Consider the following 24,940-nt stretch of genomic DNA (forward strand, 5'->3'; position numbering starts at 1 on the left):
AGCAATACAGGCATATCTGAAAAGGATAAAACTGACTTTGTATTGTAAGGTAGTTTTGGCTATTGTTTTTCTTTGCTGATTTTGTGCTCTATGTCTGGAAAGTGTTACTTGCTTTAAAAATATGAATGTAATAGTGGACAATTCTAACGTTGGGGAATTGTAACCCACCCCACACCATTCTTTTAACATTGTTTCTGTAAGTGCTGACTATGATGAATATGTAGCTTGTAGATGAACAGCATATTTATACAAAAATCCTAGGAACTAACTTCAAAAGATATGGATCCCACCTTTAAGCCTCTTAGCTCTGGAGCATTTACTGACCTTCAACTGTGGATCCAAAATGACGTGAAGTTGGGATGATGTGAACCCAGGATGACTAAACCAGGATGACGCACACCAGACCATCACCTGCCTTATCAGATGGACTGTGCTCATCTGCTCATAGAAAACTTTTTAACCCCCTTCCTTGATCTTTTTGTTCTGTTCCCCTCTCCTTTCTTATAAAACCTCTTCTTTTCATTGGAAAAAAAGAATCTCAAATAAAAAATTTAACCCTACAGCTACAAGAACTAGAACAACAACAACAAACAAAGCCTAGGGCAATAAGAAGGGAGAAAATCATCAAGATCAGAGCAGAATTAAATGACATAGAGACTAAACAAACGACCCAAAAAATAAACAAAACTAGGAGCTGGTTCTTCAAAAACATAAATAAATAAACAAAATCGACAAGCCTTTAGCCAGGCTCATCAAGAAAAAAAGAGAGAAGACCCAAATAAACAAAATCAGAAATGAAAGAGGAGAAATCATGACTGATACCACAGAAATACAAAGAATTGTAAGAAATTACTACAAACAGCTGTATGGAAAGAAATTTGACAACCTAGAAGAAATGGACAAATTTCTAGGAACATATAACCTTCCAAAATTGAATCAAGAAGAAGCAGAAGGTCTCAACAGACCAATAACAAAGAAGGAAATTGAAACAGTAATCAAAAATCTCCCTGCACACAAAGGCCCTGGACCGAATGGATTCACAGGCGAATTCTACAAAACATTTAGGGAAGAACTAAGTTCTACCCTCCTCAAACTATTCCAAAAAATCCAAGAAGAGGGAAAAATCCCAAACTCTTTCTATGAAGGCAGTATTACCCTAATTCCAAAACCAGGTCAAGACACAAGAAAGAAAGAAAACTACAGGCCAATATCACTGATGAACATAGATGCTAAAATCCTCAATGAAATATCGGCAAACAGGATCCAGCAATACATCAAAAAATCATATACCACGATCAAGTGTGATTCATCCCACTGATGCAAGGATGGTTTAAAACTCGCAAATCAATAAATATTATACATCATCTAAACAAAATGAAAGACAAAAATCACAAGAACATATCAATAGATGCAGAAAAAGCATTTGATAAAATACAACACCCATTTATGATGAAAACACTCAGCAAAACGGGAATAGAGGGAGTGTACCTTAACATAATTAAGGCTATATATGAGAAGCTTGAAGCCAACATCATACTCAATGGACAAAAACTGAAAGCATTCCCCCTGAAATAAGGTACTAGACAAGGCTGTCCACTCTCTCCACTTCTATTCAACATAGTGTTGGAAGTTCTAGCCACAGCAATCAGACAAGACAAAGAAATAAAATGCATCCAAAACAGGAAAGAAGAAATAAAACTATCATATATGCAGATGACATAATAGTATACCTAGAAAATTCTATAAACTTCACTAAAAGACTTCTCAATATAATAAGTGAATTTGACAAAATATCAGGGTACAAAATAAATATACAGAAATCTAAGGCATTTCTGTACACCAACAATAAAATATCACAGACAGAGACAAAAAAGAAAATACCATTTAGTATAGCAACAAGAAAAATAAAGTACCTAGGAATAAACTTAACCAAAGAGATAAAAGACCTGTACACTAAAAATTATGCAACATTGAAGAAATAAATTAAGGAAGATATAAATAAATGGAAGCAAATACCATGTTCTTGGATGGGAAGAATCAACATCACTAAAATGGCCATACTACCCAAAGCAATGTACAGATTCAATGCAATCCCTATTGAAATACCAAAGACATATTACACAGACCTAGAACAAATACTCCAAAAATTCATATAGAACCAAAAAAGACCCCGAATAGCAAAAGCAATCTTGAGACAGAAGAACACAGCAGGAGGAATCACGATACCAGACATCAAACAATACTACAAAGGCACGGTGATCAAAACAGTCTGGTACTGGCAGAATAACACACATATAAATCAGTGGAACAGAATAGAGAGTCTAGAAATAAATCCAGGACTATATGGTCAACTAATATTTGATAAAGGAGGAAGGAACATAAAATAGAGTAAGAAGAGCCTCTTCAACAAATGGTGCTGGGAGAACTGAACAGGGACATGCAAAAAAATGAAAGTAGACCACCAACTTACACCACACATGAGAATAAACTCAAGATGGATCAAAGACTTAAATGTACGCCGTGACACCATAAACGTTTTAGAGGAAAACTTAGGCAGGAAAATTTCAGATATCCCATGTAACAATATCTTCATGGATACATCTCCTAAGGCAAGAGAAATAAAGGAAAAAGTAAACAAATGGGACTACATCAAACTAAAGAGTTTCTGCTCAGCAAAAGAAAACATCAGCCAGATGAAAAGGAAACCAACCATATGGAAAAACATATTTGCCAATGATATCAAAGACAGGGGACTGATCTGCAAAGTATATAAAGAGCTTTTACGACTCAACATCAAGAAAACAAACAACCCAATTAAAAAATGGGCAAAGGACCTGAACAAACACTTCTCCGAAGAGGACATACAGAAGGTCCATAGACACATGAAAAAATGCTCAACATCATTAGCCATCAGAGAGATGCAAATAAAAACCACAATGAGATACCACCTTACACCTGTCAGAATGGCCATCATCAACAAATCAAGAAACAACAAATGCTGGCGAGGATGTGGAGAAACAGGAACCCTACTGCACTGTTGGTGGGAATGCAGACTGGTGCAGCCACTATGGAAAACAGTATGGAATTACCTCAAAAAACTAAAAATGGAACTGCCATTTGAACCAGCGATCCCACTACTAGGATTATACCTGAAAAATCCTAAAATTCTAATTCAAAAGAACTTATGTACCGCTATGTTCATAGCAGCCCTGTTTACAATAGCTAAGTGCTGGAAACAACCTAAGTGCCCATCTGTAGATGAGTGGGTCAAAAAACTGTGGTACATTTACACAATGGAATACTATGTAGCAGAAAGAAAGAAGAAACTCCTGCCATTTGCGACAACATGGATGGAACTAGAGAGAATTCGTCGGCAGCCGTCCGTCTCGAGAGATGATGGTGTAGCTTCTTAAGAGTCTATCTGCACCGCCGAGAATGGCTGTGCAGTCCAACTCGGGAGTGACACGGTATCTGTCTCCTCCCGTGTTGAATCGACATCTTGCGATGACGCTGGAGTGTCCTCTCCAGTGAAGCTGAAGCTACAGAGCCTGGGCAGGGTGATATGGAGGGTCTGCTGTTGCCCATGCAGCAGACCCCCCCTCTCTTCGCAGCTGAAGGATCCAAGGGAAAGACGGAGTCAATACAGCTTGGTTTCAGGTGCGCCGCAGGAGTTGCCGGTGTTGACTACAACGTCAAACCGCCTTAGGGACTCCGGCTCCGGATTTTCTGTCGGGGTTTACTCCCTTAGCCTTTCCCCTGAAGAGGTATGCCGCAAGGCAGCGGAGGTTTTTTGGAGTCAGAGTTTTCCTTCTCTGATGTGCCCTGACTGGAAGATCGAACCAGCGACACTTAGCTCGCAGGCCGACGCTCAATCCACTGAGCCAAACCAGCCAGGGCCAACTAGAGAGAATTATGCTTAGTGAAATAAGCTAGGCAAAGAAAGAAAAATACCATATGATATCACCTAATACAGGAAACTAAAGAACATCACAATCAAATGAACTAAGTAGAACAAAGAGCAGAATAGTATTCAAAAGGGGGGAGGGGAGAGGGAGAGAAGGGGGATAAGTAAGGGAAGAGTTTAGTCAAGGAAGGTGTATAACTGACTCATGGACATCGACAATGGGGAGGGATATAATTTGGGAGAGGGGTTGGGCTGGGTGGGAGGGAGCAATGGGGGAAAAATGGGACAACTGTAATTGAAAAACCAAAAACTAAAAGATAAAAATAAATAAATAAGTAAATATCCAATGTATTTAATTAAATTATGAATATGTGTGTATTTGTGTGTACATGTAGATGTACACACACACGTTTTAATAATATTGGAATACCTTAAAAAAATTAAATGACATTTCTGTCTACCTATCTCAGGATATTTCTTCACCAGGTCCTTCATCACTGGAGTAAGTTTGGATAGATGCAAGGCATGATGTCCAGTTCATCCACCAGCCTTTCAGCATCATAACATGACATAGTTCTCATTCACTCAGTAAATACTTGTGAATTAAAATCTTTTAGAGTAATAGCTTGCTTTCAAGACCTCTTACCCTTTATTTTTATAAACAGTTTAGTAATTAATAATACTCAACTTTTTCTTAGATATACACAATTGCATATGTTTTATCCAAAACTTCATTACAAGTCTTTTCAGTTCATGGAGCATAGGAAATTATAAAACCATTCAATTCACTTATAATAATGGCAAACAATATGGAGATCACAGTATAATATTGTTAATATCATTAATATAGTTAATAGTTGTAGTGAGATTAATAACATGTACAAAGCCACAATTTTAGATTGTTTATGTCTAGGCACAAGCTGTGAAGATAAAATATGTATTGCATTAAATAAATTCTAATTCTAAGGCAAATAGGAAAATTTATTGAGACACAGAAATGTAAATGCACTTCAAACTCCAGGTTTTGAGAGCAATTAAATTTAGAGACAGAAGCAAATGCTTTCCATGTGAGACATATGGTGTCTGAAGTTATTTCATGTGAAAAAGTTCAGTGTCAAAAGTAAGCAACATAATACTTTTTGGAATTTGCCATTTGAAATACTTTACAGACTATGTCGTCATCGGCAGCCGTCCGTCTCGAGAGACGATGGTGTAGCTTCTTAAGAGTCTATCTGCACCGCCGAGAATGGTTCTGCAGTCCGACTCGGGAGTGACACGGTATCTGTCTCCTCCCGTGTTGAATCGACATCTTGCGATGACGCTGGAGTGTCCTCTCCAGTGAAGCTGAAGCTACAGAGCCTCGAGAGACGATGGTGTAGCTTCTTAAGAGTCTATCTGCACCGCCAAGAATGGTTGTGCAGTCCGACTCGGGAGTGACACGGTATCTGTCTCCTCCCGTGTTGAATCGACATCTTGCGATGACGCTGGAGTGTCCTCTCCAATGAAGCTGAAGCTACAGAGTCTGGGCAGGGTGGTATGGAGGGTCTGCTGTTGCCCATGCAGCAGAACCCCCCTCTCTTCGCAGCTGAAGGATCCAAGAGAAAGACGGAGTCAATACAGCTTGGCTTCAGGTGCGCCGCAGGAGTTGCCGGTATTGACTACAACGTCGAACCGCCTTAGGGACTCCGGCTCCGGATTTTCTGTCGGGGTTTACTCCCTTAGCCTTTCCCCTGAAGAGGTATGCAGCAAGGCAGCGGAGGTTTTTTGGAATCAGAGTTTTCCTTCTCTGACAGACCATGTAACTATTGAAAATTATAATTTTATAAAACACTGTATACTCTATGAGAAATAGTTAAAATGTCCAATTTAAATTGTCAAATTCTGTAGACAAAGCCCGGAGAGAAGAGCAAGTTGACTGGACTAAGGTAATTTAAAGGACTAGAGAATAAGTCTGCCTATCTTGAATCTCAGAAAATGAGACTATTTCAACTTAGTCTTTGTATAGAAAGCATCTTAGAATCTTTGCTGGCACCCTAAAATCTGTTTTTGACATGAGAATCAAACATTATTAAACAAGTCCCATCAGAATGCCAGTCTCTAATAACCTTCAGGAATCTGAAGGATAAGGTGATTTGGTGCCAGTGTGTTTCTACCCATAGTTTCTACTTCAGGATATAATTTTAAGAGGAAAGGAAAAGTTTAATTCTCTCTACCAAAGAAACTTTTGTTATCAAAAAATACCATGTTGAAACAATCAATCTGATACCTAAAAACTTAGAAATCCTTTCAAATATTAGGACTAATATATTCAACCAACCTTGCATTCCTGGAATAAATCCCATTTGATCATTGTGTATGATCTTTCTGGTGTATAGCTGTATTCAGTTTGCTAACATTTTGTTGTGGATTTTAGCATCTATGTTCATCAGGGATATTGACCTATAATTTTCTTTTTTTGTAGTATCTTCATCTGGTTTTAGAATTAGGATAATGCTGACCTCATAAAATGAGTTTGAGTATCTTCCCTTCTCTTGAATTTTTAAAAATAGTTTGAGAAGGAGAAGTGTTAGTTCTTATCAGAATGTTTGGTAAAATTCACCTGTGAAGCCATAATGTCCAGAATTTTGATTTTGCTGTTGTTGTTGGGAGTTTTTGATTATTGCTCCAATTTCACTAGAAGTGATCTGTCTATTCAGATTCTCTAATTCTTCCTGATTTAGTTTTGGAAGACTGTATATTTCTAGAAATGTATCTATTTCACCCAGCTTATCCAATGCGTTGGCATATACTTTTTCGTATTTTTTTACAATCCTTTGTATTGCTTTGGTGTCAGTTGTTATTTTTCCTCTTTCATTTCTGATTTTATTTATTTGAGTAGTCTCTCTTTTTTTTCTTGGTGAGTCTGGTTATAGGTTTGTCAATCTTATTTATCTTTTCAAAGGACCAGCTCTTGGATTCGCTGACCTTTTGTATCATTTTTTAGACTCTTTTTCGTTTATTTCTGCTCTGCTTTTTATTATTTCCTTCTTTCTCCTCACTTTAGGCTTTGTTTGTTGTTCTTTTTTAAGTTCCTTTAAGTGTTAAATTAGATTGTTTATTTGAGCTTTTTCTTGTTCCTTTAAATAGGCCTGTAATACTATGAATTTCCCTCTTAGGATTTCTTTCCCTGTGTCCCACAGATTTGGGGTATTTGTGTTCTCATTTTCATTTGTTTCAAGGTATCTTTTGATTTCTTTCTTGATTTTGTTGTTGATCCATTTATTGTTTAAAAACATACTTCATGCTTGCATCACTTCAACTATTATGATTTGAGGTAAAAAATAAAAAATAAAAAATAAAAAAGGTTTACACCCCTGTTTATGCCAGGGTGTGCTCAGATCCAATGCTGGTTACTTTGATAGTCACTGGGTGACTGTAGTTCTACACTAATATGGCCGTATAGTGGCTTAGCCAGGAATGTTCCCTTTCTATAACTTCTACAAAAATTGAAAATAATCTTCTTGCCTCCTCATCTTTCTTAGACCTCATTCCTGAAATGTCTCTGTTCTGGACATGTACATGTTTTCATATAAATAAATACTCTACATACTGGATTTAAAACAGCCTGGGTAATGTGTTTAATTTTTTTAAAGGAGCTACAGGTATGCTGTGATTAGATTCTTGATCTTCCCAGCTCCTGGATTCTTATCCATTTATCCTGGTGTTTGAGACAGTTCTGATTTATGACCTTTGACTTTATTATTTGTTCTCCACCAAAGTGTCCTACTTTGGGTGATAAATGATATAGTCAGTCTAGGTCACTTTGAGAGACCAGGATTATTTAATCAAGATTCCAACATAGCATCAATTCACTGGAAAGCTATAAATGTGACTTGTAGTTAAGTTACAGAAACTATTAAAGTTAGTAATGAGTGTTAGCACCCTTATTTCCTTCACTGTCCCTTAGAGTTCAAAGAGTATACGGTTATGTATGAATATAAACATCCAAAATTGAGTGTGGATTTCTTATAAATTGTGGAAATTGTGAAAATTTAAAAAGAAAAAACCATTATCTATGTATTTTTAAATATGCTTTAAATGCTCATAAAATGAGTAAAACTCATTATGGCTTAATAGGCATTTGGTTCAAGGAACCATATAATATAAATCAATTGACCGTTTTCCTATTGAATATATAAAGTGACCTGTAAGGTTTTATCTCCCATTTTGCTGGACTCCAATTATAATTTTATAGCTTAAATCATTTTTGAATACATAGAACCATGGAAAAAAATGCTTTACTTGGCAAAAAGGAGCTCACTTTAAAGTGTTGATTCAGATTTCACAGAATGCTAAAGATTATTCCAGACACCACATTATAAGAATGCAGAAAATTCCAGCTGCTGACACTGTCAAGATTGTTTTCACTGTACTTTTTTAAAATAACTTATTTTATTTATTTGTTTGTTTATTTATTTTTAGAGAGAGGGGAAAAGAGAAAGAGAGGGAGAAAAACATCACTGTGTGGTTGCCTCTCACTCATGCCCTAACTGGGGACCTGATGTGCAACCTAGTCATGTGCCCTGACTGGGAATTGAACCAGCAACACTTGGCTCGCAGGCCGACGCTCAATCCACTGAGCCACCACAGCCAGGGTGTTTTCCCTGTACTTTTAAAGCATACTAAAAATCTATATCTTTTCACCAACCCAGCAGATTGTGACAAACCCAGAAATTGCTGTGCTGTTTCAATGGCGGTTCTTTTTTCAAAATGTATAATTGGTGTTGGATTTTCATCAATTTCTTGTACCCTCGAAAACTGTCTAGGACAGTGCTTGGTACCTACTAGTTGCTTATTAAATGTTTGTCCATGTGACCAATTTGTTTTATTTTATTAACAAACAGAAGAATGTCCTCTTACAATAAAAACTCCCAACAGCTCAACAGAATTGTGATTAAAAGGACTGATGCTGCCTACCTGGGATCCTGGTTCTCCTAGGATAAAGTTTATCAGTGTCCTGGTGACTTCAAGCAGTCAGAGCATCCATGCAGGAAACATTTCACAGCCCTGTGTTAGTGAAGGGGCTTAACAGAGTATACATAGATACAGAGAACAGACTGAGGGTTTCCAGAGGGGAGGGGGATTGAGGTACTAGGTGAAAGACATGAAGGAATCAAGAAGCATGAATTTGAGCCCTGGTAGGTGAGCTCAGTTGGTTAGAGCATCATCCCCATATACTAAGGTTGCAGGTTCAATCGCCACTCAGAGCACATAGAGAAGCAACCAATGAATACATAAACAAGTGGAACAACAAATCAATGTTTCTCTTTCTCTCTCACTCCCAAAAAATTACAATGAAAAATAAGAAGCACAAATTGGTAGTTACACAATAGCCTTGGGGATGTAAAGTACAGCATAGGGAATACAGTCAATAATATTGGAATAACTATGTATGGTACCAACTTGGTACTGGAAATATTTGGGAACATTTTGTAAAGTATATGATTGTCTAACTACTGTGCTGTACACCTGAAACTAATACAAAATAACATTAAATGTAAACTGTACTTTAAAAATGTTTTAAATAAAAAGATAATTCATTTAAAGAAAATAAAAATAAAATAAGAGCCATAAAAAAAGGGTATATGTTAGTGAGTCTTCAAGGAGACTGTGTACAGGTGAATGCTATCAGCAAGTTTCAAGAAGAAATGTCTGGATCGAAAAAGTTGAATGGGGAAACAGCAGAGAAAGTGCTGTCCTGAGAAAACTATGATGGAAGAGCCAGGGTTCACCGGAGGATATCCTTTCTAAAAATGAGGGAATAAACCAAGAACAGAGGTTAGAAATCTAGGAAATTGTGGATCTGAATTCAAATGAGATTATGCAACAAGGCTAGAGCTCAAGCAATCTTATTGAATGAAGTGGGACCACCATGCAGGGGAGCTGCTAGAAGAGGGCTTTAGGAGGAAGATTTCTCATATAGGGAAAGCTCCTTCATTTCTTGTTATTCTCTTTGCTTGATTAGGTATATGTCTATTTTTTAAAGTATATTTTATTGATTATATTGTTACAATGGTTCCAATTTATTTCCTTAGCTCCCCTCCGCCCAGTACCGCCTTCCCCCAACAATTGCCCCCCAAAGTCCATGCCCATCGGTCATACATACAAGCTCTCCTGCCTCACCCTTTCATATATTCCTCTTATTCTTCTTTTTTTTAACTAAATAAAACTTAATTAATTATTTTAACAATAAAAAACAACAATCCCTCCCTCTCAGACTTAAGACCCTTTATAATCTTATAAAAGACAATGGGTGAAGGTCTCGAGCTCTTCTACCTGCTTCAAGCTGGATATGGTCGTCGTTCTACCTACCCTTGGGTCCAGAAATCCCTAATAAGAGTGGGGGTGTGGAGGGGAGGGTGGCCTTCCCACATGGGGAATGATCGTGCAGACTCCAGGTCAGTTGGCTGTACCCAGACAATGGTATGCTTGATTTAACAGGATGGCACCTTTGTTGTATTCTGGAGGCAACAGATTTGGCAACAGAGTTAGAAGACATCATTCAATCTATAACCACGAGATGACAAAAGACAGGGATTAATTTTTCAATGTCCCACATTAGGGAAAAGAAGGGTTTCTTTGGAGGAAGGTGTGCCAGGTACATCTCACTTGTCTAAAACCTTTTGCCCATTATACTTAGTTTGGGCTGAGGGAAATATTTTATGTTTCCCCCCTCTCAGACCTCTGGACTCTTTCTGCCCAAGCCATTAGGACAGAAAAGAGAAGCAAGTTTTAAAGTGAAGCCCACAGACCACCCCATTCTTCACCAACCAACTTAGTTCGGCCAAACCATTGAGTATCAGGAGGCAGCATGCAGACAGGATTAAGTAAGGCTTATATGTACAAACAATCACTCAGGTAATGAGACTATAGGCTTATGCCCTTTGAAAACAGAAAACACATGTTAATTTATGTAACATAACCCACATACAAGTCTCTAAATCTGTAGGATTGTCTTATCGGAGAGACATCCAGTTGCAAGGCATTTGACATTATTCTTGCTTGTAAATTAAATATCTTTGATGATACCACAGACATAGTTTAACTTTCAAATGAAAACAAATTTTAAATGAAAAGAAACTTTAAAGATGGTTAGCTGCACTACTTTATAGTTTACCACTGAGCATTGTGATTTTCCTTGAGTCACAATTTTTTTCCCTAAGATTGTCCTCCTTGTCATTAAAGGGAGTGAATTAAGTCCATTTTTAATTTATACTGTTCGTTTGCATAAACACAACAAGAGCAGCAAATGATCACTTATGATCTTTAGTTCTGCTTTGCTGGAATTTATGCAAAGAAAATTTAGGGTAACCTTCATCTGTCCTTCCGGGCACAGAAGCATACCTGGCATTCAGCCTTGCCTGTACACACCTGTTCTTTCCAAGTTTTTCTGCTTTTCTATTGTGCCTTAAGATCCCTTCTAGCCATCTTTCAGGAAAACAACCTTCATTCTTTCCCTGGAAAGATTGCCATGGCCGCACATCCAACCAAGGTACAAGGTCTTTTATCTCGTGGTCTTTTATTACCTTTGAAAGTCAATTGCAGTTCCTCTGGGTTTTTTGGTAACAACCAGAGCCCAAGCATGTCTCCTTTAGGCATGACATTCCAGTCAAAGTCTTAGTAAAAAAAATCTCTATTAACAACTAGTCTTATTAGTTTTATGCAAGAAAACATGTCATTACTTACTTCTTTAGAATGCCAAACTCTGGAGGGAGCAGATAGGGAGAAAAATATACAATGTGAAGGAAAATCTTTGTTCTAATATTCACTGAACTTGCATTTCAATTCTTTATATTTTTATTTTTTCCCCCACTAAAAATTTTGTTTGTTTGTTTTTCCATCACAGTTATCCCACTTTTCCCCCCCCTTGCTTCCCTGCATCCTGCCCCCACTTCTCCCACATTCAGTCCCCACCCAGTTGTCCATGTCCATGGGTCATTTATATATGTTCTTTGACTAGACCCTTCCCCTTCTTACCTCCTTCTCTCCCTCCCATCCACCCCGTTGTTACTGTTAGCTTATTCCTTGATTACATACCTCTGGTTCAATTTTGCTCATTTGTTTGTGTTGTTCATTAGATTCCTGTAATAGGTGATAGCATAAGGTATTTTTCTTTCATTGCCTGGGTTATTTTGCTAAGCATAATTCTCTCTAGTTCCATCCATGTTGTTGCAAATGGTAGAAGTTCCTTCTTTCTTTCAGTACTTATTCATTGTCATTTTCCCCCTTTGTACTCATGTTCCTCTCTGTCTCTCTCTGTTTCTTCATCTTCTTAAAGCAGACCCTATAGCATCTCTTGCAATGCTTGTTTGGTGGAGATGTATTCTTTTAGCCTTCTTTTGTCTGGGAAATTCCTTATTTCACCTTCCATTTTGAATGAGAGTCTTGCTGAGTAGAGTATTCTTGGTTGTAGGCCTTTGTTTTTCATTGCTTGAAATATTTTTGACCATTCCCTTCTGGCTTGTAGTGTTTCTGCTGAGAAATCTGATGATAGCCTTATTGGAGCTCCATTGCGTGTTATTAGTTTTTTCTCTCTTGTTGCTTTTAGGATTCTCTCTTTGTCTTTGAATGCTGCCATTTTAATTATGATGTGTCTTGAAGTGGGCCTGTTGGGGTTCAACTTCATTGGGACCCCCTGTGCTTCCCGGACTTGCGTGACTCTTTCTCTCCTCATTTTAGGGAAGTTTTCTGTCATTAGTTTTTCAAAGAGGTTTTCTATCTCTTGCTCTCCTTCTTCTCCTTCTGGAATTCCTATGATATGGATATTATTACGTTTCATGTTGTTCTGCAGCTGTCTTAGAACCTCTTTAGTCTTGTTCAGTCTTTTTTCATTTTGTTGCACTGTCTGGGAGTTTTTGTCTATGTTGTCCTCCAGCTCGCTGATCCAATCTTCTGCTTCCACTAGCCTGCTTTTAATTTCTTCTAGTGTGTTCTTCAATTCAGAGATTGTATTCTTCATTTCCTCCTGGCTCTTATTGATAGCTTCTATGTCCTTTTTCATGCTCGTGTAATTCTCAGTAAGTTCCTTGGAGTTTTTCTGGAGTTTCTTGTAGTTTCCGCTGATCTCATTGAGCTTCTCCATAATCCATGTTTTGAGTTCCATATCTGATAGTTTGCTCCCCTCTATTTTATTTAGCACTCTTTCTGGGGATTCTAACCTTTCCTTTTGATGGGGGGTTGTTTCTCTGTCTCCCCATTTTTGTGACTCCTATTGTTTGTTGGTAAAATATAGAACAAAGAAGTTGACAGTGTCAACCAATGGTCATCGGCATAATTCAAACACCAACAGGAAGCCCCAATTTTGGGTACAATGAAGAAGGAAACATTATTTAGTGCAAACAGCTCAACGGTAATATAGCATGGCTCTGAAAACAGCATTGCTGTGGAACAGCTCTATAGTGCTACAGCATAGCTGTGAATTATGATGGTGAGGATGCTCCCACGGGGTGTGGGGTCTTCAGCTGGGAAACGCAGTCTTTGGTCAGTATTAGTTTCCACTCAGTTCAAGATTCAAGGAATACAAAGTGCTATTTTTATCAAAATTTTTTGAAACCTACCATATCTCCCTGCTTTTGAAGTCACATAACAGCTATTTAATTTTTTAAGCCTGACTTTCCTTCCCTTAAAGTCGGGGCAATAATAGTATTTACTTCACGAGGTGGTTGTGAGGATTAAATGAGAGTGAGGCATGCAAAACACAAGGTACAATTCCTGGCACAGACAAGGAGTGCAAATGTTAGGAACCACAAGCTTTAAAAAAAAATTGCATTCTCAAAAAGATGCTTCATTTTAACAAATAGCCAAGCAATAAATATAAAATACCTTAAAATTCTGCATACCTTTTCATTCAGCCATTCTATTTCTAGCAATTAACTTTAAGAAAATAATCTACAATAATTCACAAGGATGTAATAATGGAACCAACCAAACTAAACAGCCACTAACAACAAAGGAGCACACTCTGTAACAATGCAGAATACAATTCACACTTATAATTAAGTAGAAAAACATCATGTTACATAAAACAGCATGTGTAAGTTTTCTTTCAGTGTATATGGATAGACTGGCTGGTTTGGCTCATTGGATTGAGCGTCGGCCTGCGAGCTAAGTGTCGCTGGTTCGATCTTCCAGTCAGGGCACATCAGAGAAGGAAAACTCTGACTCCAAAAAACCTCCGCTGCCTTGCGGCATACCTCTTCAGGGGAAAGGCTAAGGGAGTAAACCCCGACAGAAAATCCGGAGCCGGAGTCCCTAAGGCGGTTTGACGTTGTAGTCAACACCGGCAACTCCTGCGGCGCACCTGAAGCCAAGCTGTATTGACTCCGTCTTTCCCTTGGACCCTTCAGCTACGAAGAGAGGGGGGGTCTGCTGCATGGGCAACAGCAGACCCTCCATATCACCCTGCCCAGGCTCTGTAGCTTCAGCTTCACTGGAGAGGACACTCCAGCGTCATCACAAGATGTCGATTCAACACGGGAGGAGACAGATACCGTGTCACTCCCGAGTTGGACTGCACAGCCATTCTCGGCGGTGCAGATAGACTCTTAAGAAGCTACACCATCGTCTCTCGAGACGGACGGCTGCCGACGACGATTGTTTGTTGGTGCTCCTTAAAATGATCTGCACTTCCTGGATCTGCCCCTGGTGGAATCAGATTGTGTACCAGTCTGGGTCTAGGCAGCCTGTTGGAGACTTCCAGGGATCTACTGCCTTTGTCTGTCTTCTTTAGTTGTTAATCTATTCAATCTGTGATTAGCCATCAGGCTTAAGGACTGAGGGTGTGGCAGCTTAATTCCTGTAGGCAGGGCTTTTGCTTCCCCTCAGGCTGAGCCACTTGGAGGGGGGGAATGGTCTGCATGCAGTACTGGGGATGAGTCAGCACTGGGACCCAGTTGGCTGCTTCCCCAGTTCTCCCCCAAAGTTACCACACCAAGCTCTCCCCAAGTGTCCCCAGTCCTGTCTGCTTTCCCTCTGCTTGAGCACAGGGTAAGTGGGGGCCAAAATATTTTTGTATATGATCTAGTTAAGAGCTCTTTTTCTCCTACTATTTCTCTTTGGCTAGCAAAGAATCCTGTGGCTTTTTGTTTTTCACAGCTGGATACTATTTTACTTTCCACTCTGTTGCTTTAGGCTGGGAAGCTCATCTGGGGGTTTAGACCCTGCCCTTTTCAGGGGAAACCCTGGGATGCTGAGCTGTTTCTCAGTCCCTTCTGGCCACCCATGGGAGCCCAGCCAGACCTTCCGCATCTCTGCACTCCCTACCGGTCACGTTGTGATATAGCGGCCTTTTCTGTCTCTCTGTTGTTATAAGACTTCTCTCCAGCTAGTGTTTGATTGGTTATTCCAGATGATTTCTCCAAAATTAAGTTGTAAATCCAGATAGTTCTGGGAGGTGGTTAGTGTAGCTTCCACTTACTCTTCCACCATCTTGTTTCTCCCCCGGTATATGTCTATTTTTAAAGTATAATAGGATTTCTCTATAAAAGCATATCTTTTTCTGTCTCTCTCCCTCTCATTCTTGGTAATTTTGAAAATGTGTACGCAAGAAATTGTGGATAAGCCATATAGTTTTACGAACAGCAGGAAATGCACCAAATCCAGTAATCACACAGGAAGAGGTTCCAATAGTTTGTTTTAAAGTGATGAATTATTTATGCATGTAGCTCAGATAAGGACTGATGATCTGGAGCTGATACCCTATCCACTGGGAGAGGAAGCTTCTCTGTGTGACTCAAATAAGCATAGAAAGAGGCAAGTAAAGAAAAGTGAGGGAAAGGGTGCTGTGGACTAGATGTGTCTCCTAAAAATTTACATGCTGAATCTTAATCCCCAATGTGATGGAGTTAGGAGGTGGGGAGAATTTGGGATGTGATTAGGTCATGAGGACTCCATTTTCGTGAATGGGGTTAGTGCTCTTATAAAAGGGACCCCAGAGAGATTTTCCCACTTTTTCTGCCATGTGATGATACAATGACAAGTTGGCCATCTGCAACCTGGAAGAGCACTCTCACCAGAACCCAAACATGCTGTCACCCTGTTCTCAGACTTTCAGAAATAAATTTTTGTTGCTTATAAGCCACCCAATGTGTGGTATTTAGTTGTAAAAGCCCAACTGACTAAGACAAATAGAAAACTGACATAGATGAACATTACGTGGTTAGAAATTTTCAGATATGGCAGTGAAGAGGAGAGGCATTTTCAGAGGAGTTGAGGCAGAAAAAAGAAAGGAGACAGCATCTTAGTCTTATATGAAAGCAGATTCTTCTTTCAGCCTGTTGCTCAGTTTGCCTCTGGATATGGGCTCCATGAAGAGATAAGGGCTCTGCAGTAGAAGAGTGAACAACAGTCTTGCTACATTGTCTCTGACTTATTTCCAGGGAAGACAGGGATGACTGAGAAGTGGCACCTGGTGAATTTTTCTTCAGTGCTGGAAACCATAGGCTTTGTTCACATTCTGTTTGTTGGCCTGTCTCCAGGTTCCTGGCCAAGGCGCTAATCAGATGAACACAGGAGGTTGGGTTCTCCACAAAGCCAGTTCTGGGATGGAAGTTAGTATGAGTGGTGTGTGAGGGACTGCCATTATCATCAGCACCTTCAAGAAAGGGCAGGAGGAAGCAGGATTGGATGGGGGGACAGGAGGATGCTGGCCCAACAGCTGGCCCCTGGGGAAGCTTCAAAGTCAATGCTGTCGGAGTTGTTCTCCACTGGGCCAGAAATGAGAGGATATCTGTACTGCTGCTTTTTCAGTCATCTGCAAAAATCTACCCCTGAGGCAATGTGCCTCTGATCAATCTGACTAAGGACTGTCAGTTGAGGACAGGTTGAATTTTTAGCTTCTGAAGCAGGTTATTCCTTAAAAAATATTTGAGACATCAAAAGAACTTTACCACGACAGAGAAAATAAAAAAATGGGAGGGCCATTAAATCTGTAATGGTGGGCTTGGAGGAGTAGGACAGTCAAGGAAGAAAATAGAATACTCATTGGGCTTTACATAGTCACAATAATATAAACATTGTTTATTGTTTTTGCCTTTTACATTCAACCAGTTTAAATTCAGAAGATTGATGATTATAAGACCAAATGCATCTGCTCCCCACATTCATGATTAAAACTATAGATAACTGATGTTTGGGAGTTGAAGGTGAAGAATGACAGAGAAAGTAGGGATACAAGGTGGAGTGGGAAAGCAAATATATTCTCTACATTATTAGGACAGTTCTATTAACAGAACATCTTGTATAAATAGGACGTGATACAGAAATGTAAGTAAATTATTTAAATATACATGGTTCCAATAGAGGAGTAAGAAGAGTGACATGACCATACTGAAAGGAAGGACATGTGAAAAACAGTGGAGGTGTAAATGACCTATCTTGTATGATTAGAGTAGGCAGCCAAAAATATCATGGACCTTGCTAAACCAATAGAAGCCATAGCTTGGGCAGGGCCTTTTTAGTGCTCCCCATTTCAAACACTCATGTGCTTCTGAGGATATTTCTGATCAACTCTGTCCAAAGCAAATGTCAAAGATTCATAATACCTGTCCAGGATGGTAAAGCATAACACTTGTACAGTCCAGGCCGTAAGTAAAAAGTGTGCCATTACTAGTGCAGTATGTGTGTCTAACTTTGCTCCATATCATAGATTAGTAACTGACAAATTCTTTTTTAAAGATGTGCTTATTAAATAAATATAACTTCATTTATTTTCCATCAAACACTAACTTTAAATATTTTACTTCTTAATGCATATCTGTAAATAGAGCAGGTCACAAACTAAAAGAATGCCCTAAATCTGATTCTTAGTCCTTTCACTCTCAGTTTATATTCATCTTCCTTATTTAGTCTGAAAATATCCCCAGACGGGTGGCACTGATTCTCACTTATTTGACATAAATAGTCTGGAGAGACTGTGCCTCCACAGCAGGGTTTTATTTCTCCACTTTCAGGCATCTTCTCTATTTTCCATTGATGAAAAGCAATAACCCTATCTTCTCCATCTCTTGCTGTGATTTCCCACTGCTGTTGGGATTGGGATTATGGATTTCTGCTCAAGAGCAGTTCTGACCTTTTTCTCCTGAAAAACACACCCAAAGGACCTCAAAATTTTTTTGTTTTGTTTTTGTACTTTTTGAATTTAAAGAATTATTCATAACTCTTTCTTCCTAGCATTCAACTCATTTTGAGTACAATGCTGGTAAACCAATTAATCATTTCTGGTGGGATTGTGCCTTTATAAGGGTCTTCAGGAAGGAAACATCAGGAATCTGATCTTTCTTGAAGAGATGTTTACAAAGAAAAGTTGGGATTTTAATAATGTATTCTCACCAAGAAGTTCTTGTTTCTAGAAATGTGTTCATCTAATACTCTTGAAGAAGTTTGCAAAGATCTTGCTTTACAGATTTTTTAGAATGGGAAGAGATCTTAAATGTTGGACAGTTAAAGTCTCTATTTTTCAGGCAATGAAACTGAGGCATACAGGAAGGTGAGCTCTTCTAGCTTGTGCATGTTTCCTGGTCCCTGTCTACTGCTCTTTATCTTGACCACATTCTTCAACATCCTTCCAAGTACCACCTTCTCTGTAATTCTCTCTGGCATCCCCACTTCTCCCAGGGTTAGGTTGTATTGTCAAATGATTACACAGGAATTATAAGTATGAAAAAAGGTAGTTCTTATTATCATTATCTCATTATGACTGAATAATCTGGCAGACAATTTATCTTTTATCCCCAGAATTTTTTAAGCATATACTGGCTACTCAATAAATATGAGTTAAATGGCCCCTTTGCTTATAGTGTGTGGTTAGTCCTTGCTTATCAGGTAACAGGAGAAATTCAAGATTACAGAATATTTTCTTCAAAGTAAACACAGTTTGACGTAAAATGATCCTTAGATTTTAGTCTAACTTATTTTTACTTAAAATTTGATTATCATAAGGTATATGCCAATGCTTTCGAAGGCAAAAAAAAAAAAAAAGAGGAATACATGGAATTCAGTACTAGCTACTTTTAAGTAGACTTGAGTTCTTAATACATAAATATGCTTAGTTAAATATTTAAAATTAAGGGCTTTTAAAACATCAAACCCATAACAGATAAGATTTGTTGTATTGTCAGTTCTGAATTGTTTAAAAAACATGTGTTATTCTGTTTTATGTTATATATTATGTTATATGTTATAAATATTTCAACTGAAAATTAATTTGCATTTTTCCATTAACCTTCTTGGATATGCTTTTTAAACATTTTTATTTTAAATTATAGTGTGACTTTTAATAATTTAGGTATTTTAGTGATAACTTAAGGGATTTATTTATTTTAATATATATTCAAATATAACCAATTTACTGATTCTATTGTCTTTCCACTAATGTTTTTAAACTAATTTGTCTTAATAGAGTCTTACATAATACCCATAAAATATATGATATAGGGAAACTGAATGGAGTTGCCAGATTCCCCAAATATTAGTATAAAATTTACTTTATAACTACCAAAATTACCACTCTAAAGTTGAATAATATTTTCAAAACTAAATTAGGAATTAAAATTTTAGAAGTTGACATTTGATTTAGGAATAAATATTTGATGGTATTCATGACTCAAATACAAATATGATCGAATTCAAGCAAGTATTTTCTCTTAAAAAGCCAATTTTATCTTCTCTGTTGAATCCCTTAATATTTCATGCTGTGGACACTTAAGAAAAATCCATTTTTCTTAGCCACCTATTGTCCACAGATGCCATACTACCCCTGACTTCTCATCATAGTTTATAGACATTGGATAATCTTTTCTTTATAAAATGAAGTGATAGGAGATATTGTTTAATGTTCTTATTTGAAAGAATATTTTACCTTTTGGAAATTTTTTGATCCACAATATCTCAAAGTGAAGGGATCTCTGGTCTAGGACAAATGATATTAAATTTGAGTTGCTTTATAGTGTGATTTTTATTAGACATGCAGCTTATTCCTTCCTCCACAGAGTCTGTGTGAGTTTGTAGATATCCAAATGTCAAAAATGGGTCTTCGTTTGGGGCTTATATGCCAGTAGACAATGCTTGATTGCAGGCATAATACTTTTTTTTCCTTTGGATTTTTTATGACAATGTTGCCATTAAAACCATGCCATAACTTCCACAGTGTGATCCATGTCCCGAATAGCAGTTCATCAGGTGAAAAAACTGATTTTACATTGAATCCATGAGATATGTGTTGTGTGTAATAAAAGATGACCATGCAAGGTTCCCATTCAATTCTAAAACAGAGCTATGAGCCTACAAAGTGAAGTAGTAGCTAGTAATGCTATGATGATACCAACTACATGACGTTGAGGGCTCCTGAGCTTGGAGTTATGGGGGATGCAAATATGATGCAGAGGTTATAACCTTGTCAACTGTCAGTTGCATAGGCTTAATTACATATACATGAAAAAGTGTGATGGACTCTTGCGCCTGGATGAGAAATGAGGAATTAGAAGAAAAAATAAACATAAAATTTTATGTAGATGGGGCCATTTAAGTTAAGACTCAAAGGCTTAATTTGCTTTTCTCTAGCCATCAAGTGTCTTGTCTAAAGTAAAATTTTATTAAACAGACTACCAAAGAGTTTAAAATTGTTGCATTAAAAATGCATTATAGTCAGATTTTCAGCCAAGATGGAGGCATAGACAGACACTCTGCGTCTCCCTCCACAACTAAAAAGTAATGCAACTACCTCAAAACTAGAGATAATCATAAGTTCCAGAAAATCAAGCTACATGGAAGCCCAACAAATAAAGATATAAAAAAGAAATACTCATCCAGACAAGTAGGAGGGGTGGAGCTGGGGTGGAGAGGATGCAGTGTGGTGGTGGCAGCAGCAACAGCAGCAGTAGCAGTGGCAGGTTGGCTGAAAACATAGTTACACATTTTAAAAAGTCAGGAGGAACACCTGGGGAGTGTTCCCAGCTCTTCACCAGACCGTGCAGCTCACGGTTCCAGCACCAGGAAAAAATCAAACCTCATTGCTTCTGACTGCGCAAACCAGTGTGGATTGGGGAAGAGGTAGAAAATGTTGGTCTCTCAGCAGAGTCTGCTTGGTTAAAGGGCCCCCACAGTCCTAGAATATCTACAGACCCAGGGCAACAGCTAGAGAGGTGCCAGTCCATGCAGAAGTGGGAGAAGTGCCTGGAAAAGAGGTGACTGCTGGGCAAGCAGCATTGTTTGCTCTCAGACCCCTCCCCCACATATAGCACCACAATGTGGTGAAATGGGTTGCCCTGTACTGGTGAATCCCAAAGGCTCCACCCCTTACAATGTAACAGGAGTGACAGCTCTACCTAAGACACAGAGGCAAACACAGGAGCCTGTCAAGATGAGGAGGCAGAAAAGTATGGCCCAAAGGGGGAATGGATCAAGATTCCAGTGGGAGAACTAAGCGACAAGGAGATAGCCAACCTCACAGATGAAGAGTTCAAAACACTAGTGATAATCATGCTCACAGAAATCATTGAGTATGGATAATGCATAGGAAAGAAGTGAAGGCTATACTGAGTGAAGTGAAGAAAAATCCACATAAAATCAATGGTGAAAGGAAGAAAGCTGGGGTTCAAATCAATGATTTGGAACATAAGGAAGAAATAAACAGTAAACCAGTACAGATTAAAAAAAAAAAAAAAAAAAAAAAACAAGAATTTTTTAAAAATGAGGCAAGACTTAGGAACTTCTGGGACAACTTTAAACATACCAACATCCAAATCATAGGGATTCCAGAAGGAGAAGAGGAAAAGCAAGAAATTGAAAAGTTATTTGAAAAAATTATGAAAGAAAACTTCCTTAATTTGGTGAAGGAAATAGACATACAAGTCCAAGAAGAACAGATAGTCCCGAACAAGCTAGACCCAAAGAGGACCACGCCAAGAAACATCATAATTAAAATGCCAAGGGTAAAAGATAAGAGAGAATCTTAAAAGCAGCAAGAGAAGAAAGAGAGTTACCTACAAAGGAGTTCCCATAAGACTATCAGCTGATTTCTCAAAGGAAACTTTGCAGGCAAGAAGAGACTGGCAAGAAGTATTCAAAGTGATGAAAACCAAGATCTTACATCAAGATTACTCTATCTAGAAAAGCTATGATTTAGAATAGAAGGACAGATAAAGTACATCCCAGACAAGATAAAACTCAAGGAGTTCATCATCACCAAGCCCTTATTATATGAAATGTTAAAGGGACTTATTTAAGAAAAAGAAAATCAAAACTATGAACATTAAAGTGACAATAAATTCTCAACTATCAACAAATAAATCTAAAAAGAAAACAAACTAGGCAAAAACTGTAACAGGAACAGAGCCATAGATATGGAGATCATATGGAGGGTTATCCGTGGGGAGAAGGAAGGAGAAGAATGAGATAAAAGCTGCAGGGGTCAAGAAGCATAACTGATAGGTATAACATAGACAAGAGGGTGTTAAAAACAGCAAAGTAAATGGAGAAGCCAAAGAACTTATATGATTCACCCATGGACATAAACTAAGGGGGGGGGGTGATTGCTGGATGGAAAGGAGGTACTAGGAAGAGCAAGGAAAGGGGAAAAATTGGGACAACTGTAATAGCATAATCAATCAAATATACTTTACAAAATAATAGTAACAGCTGTCATTTATTGAGAACTTCATACTGTGCCAAGTCCCCATGCAGGGCACATTTGTTTGTTTATTCAATAAGTTCAGTAGTCCCTCTTTATATCGCGGTTCACTTATTGTGGCCTCTCTGTATCACGGGATTTCTAAAAATATTATATTTAATTATTGATCATGGATTATTCACTATATCATGGGACTTTGCAGTACTGTATACATATGTTCTTAAAGTTACATAGGTTTAAGAGTGTAGAATATCTTTAAGAACATAAGCAGTGTTTATAACAGTGTGGAAAAGGTTAATAAGGGAGTGGGAAAGGTTAATAAAGGACTGGGAATGGTTTATACATGTGTGGGAATGGTTTATAAAGCCTTAAAATATATATAAATATTAAAATAAATGTAAGGTTCCTACTTCGCGGATTTTCACCTATCACAGGGGAGAGGGGGTGTCTAGAACGTAATACCCGCGATAAGTGAGGGAATACTGTAGTTGAGTACCCACTATATATCCTGGAGTACAGAAGGAATTAGGAAAAAGGAGCTGATCACTGGCCTCAAGGAACTTTATCTAATAGAGTGTTATCAGATGTGTTCAAGGCCGTATAAAAATATACAATGGGAATTATAAAAGCATAGACTCATCTGAGGCAAAGTTTTCTGAAGAAGTTTAGAATTGAGCTATGTATTAAAGGATAACTTTAGAAGATTTACACCTAATCATGAAGAGAAGCCTAAGTAACTGTATAAACAAGTGTATTCATGAGAAAACATGTGTTTAAGAAACTACAGAGAATTTGGCATTGGGAAGGTTGGGACTGGCAAGGTTAAGGTTAGAAAGGTATGTAGAGCTAAAATTGTAAGAGAACTGGATAATAACTTATTTAAATTTTCTCCTATAGTTTTGGGAAGCTAATCAAAAGTTCAAAGTTTCTGCATAGTTCATACACCTATCTTCTGTTTGTGTCTGGGTAGAATTTTATTTGTGGGGATGGGATTGCTAGGGTTTCCCAAACTAATTACCATAGCCTGGGGAACTTCAACAGAAAATATTTATTTTGTCACAGTTCTGGAGACTTGGAAATCCAAGACCAAGCAGATTTATTCTATGGCCTCTGTTTGACTTTCAGGCATCTAACTGCGTGCTCACATGACCTCTTCTTTGTTCTTGAAATTGGAGAGAACAAGTTCCCTGATGTATCTTCTTAAAAGGAACCTAATCCTAGCATGGGGTGCCACTCCATGACCTCACCTAACCTTAACAACCTCCCAAAGGTCCCATCTTCAAATATCATAGCATTTGGGTTTGGGGTTCAACATATAAAGTTGAGTGGACACACACCTTCATAATAGGAGAGAAAAAGGCTATTGTCATAATAAGAGGGAGCAATAATTAAGCCTTGAGCTGGAGCTGATAAGATTCATGAAAAGAACAAATAGAAGAGGAGTTATCAGGTGAGATCAATTGGTTTTGGTGATAGATTGATGGTAACTGAAAGAGAAAAAGCAGTCCACTTTTTCCCACTTTATTGCATGCATCAACTTCAGGCCACTAGGAGAGGCTGCTGCACTGGTATTGGTCCTGGTTTCTTCCCTGCACTTTACTTAGCCTTCTCCCCACAGCCCTCCTCTGTACCTCCAACAATAATGGCCCTACAGGCTTCTTACCCACACAGGGTGTATGCACATCCTAACGGAGAAAACAGGTAAGTACATAAACAAATGCAGAAATGCAGCCCAACATCTCAGTTCTCCTGAATCACAGAGGAAGCAAGGAATGAAGTGCAGTCAGTGCTGTGGAAACACAAATATGCTTTCCAAAATCATCACACAGTGCAAAATTGTGCAATTAAAGGAAAAAACTCACAGCAAATCAGGGTTTGGAGCACAACATTCAAAAATTTTATTAATGACATGCTTTCTATTTATCTGTTTATTTACACTGGTTAACAAAATCATACAGGTTTAAGGTGCACATTTCTTTTTTTTCTTTAATTTTTTAATTGTTTTTCTATTATATTGTCCCACTTTTTCCCCCATTGTTCTCCCCCAGCACCCACCCCACCCCTTCTCCCATAGTTAATACTCACCCTGTTGTCCATGTCCATGGGTTATTTATACTAGTTCCTTTACTAAACCCTTCCCCTACTTACTCCCCTTCTCTCCAGCCCCAACTCCTCCCTGGTAACTGTTACTCTGTTCCTTGTTTACATGACTCTGGTTCAATTTTGTTCATTTGTTTGTGCTGTTCATTAGTCTCCTGTATTGATTGATATCATATGGTATTTTTCTTTTGTTGCCTAGCTTATTTCGCTAAGCATAATTCTCTCTAGTTCCATCCATGTCATCGCAAATGGCAGGAGTTCCTTCTTTCTTT

The 24,940-nt window shown here is 38.2% G+C and overlaps 1 protein-coding gene across 4 annotated transcripts in view; it reads left to right on the top strand.

Annotated features, from left to right (window-relative positions):
- Window positions 1-24,940, top strand: part of RALYL (RALY RNA binding protein like) — an 878,997-nt gene that overhangs the window by 556,915 nt on the left and 297,142 nt on the right. The gene's annotated exons all lie outside the window — the stretch shown is intronic.

Source organism: Furipterus horrens, unplaced genomic scaffold (genome assembly GCF_987537825.1).
Source record: "Furipterus horrens unplaced genomic scaffold, mFurHor1.1.pri manual_scaffold_7, whole genome shotgun sequence".
In the NCBI taxonomy this organism is placed as follows: Eukaryota; Metazoa; Chordata; class Mammalia; order Chiroptera; family Furipteridae; genus Furipterus; species Furipterus horrens.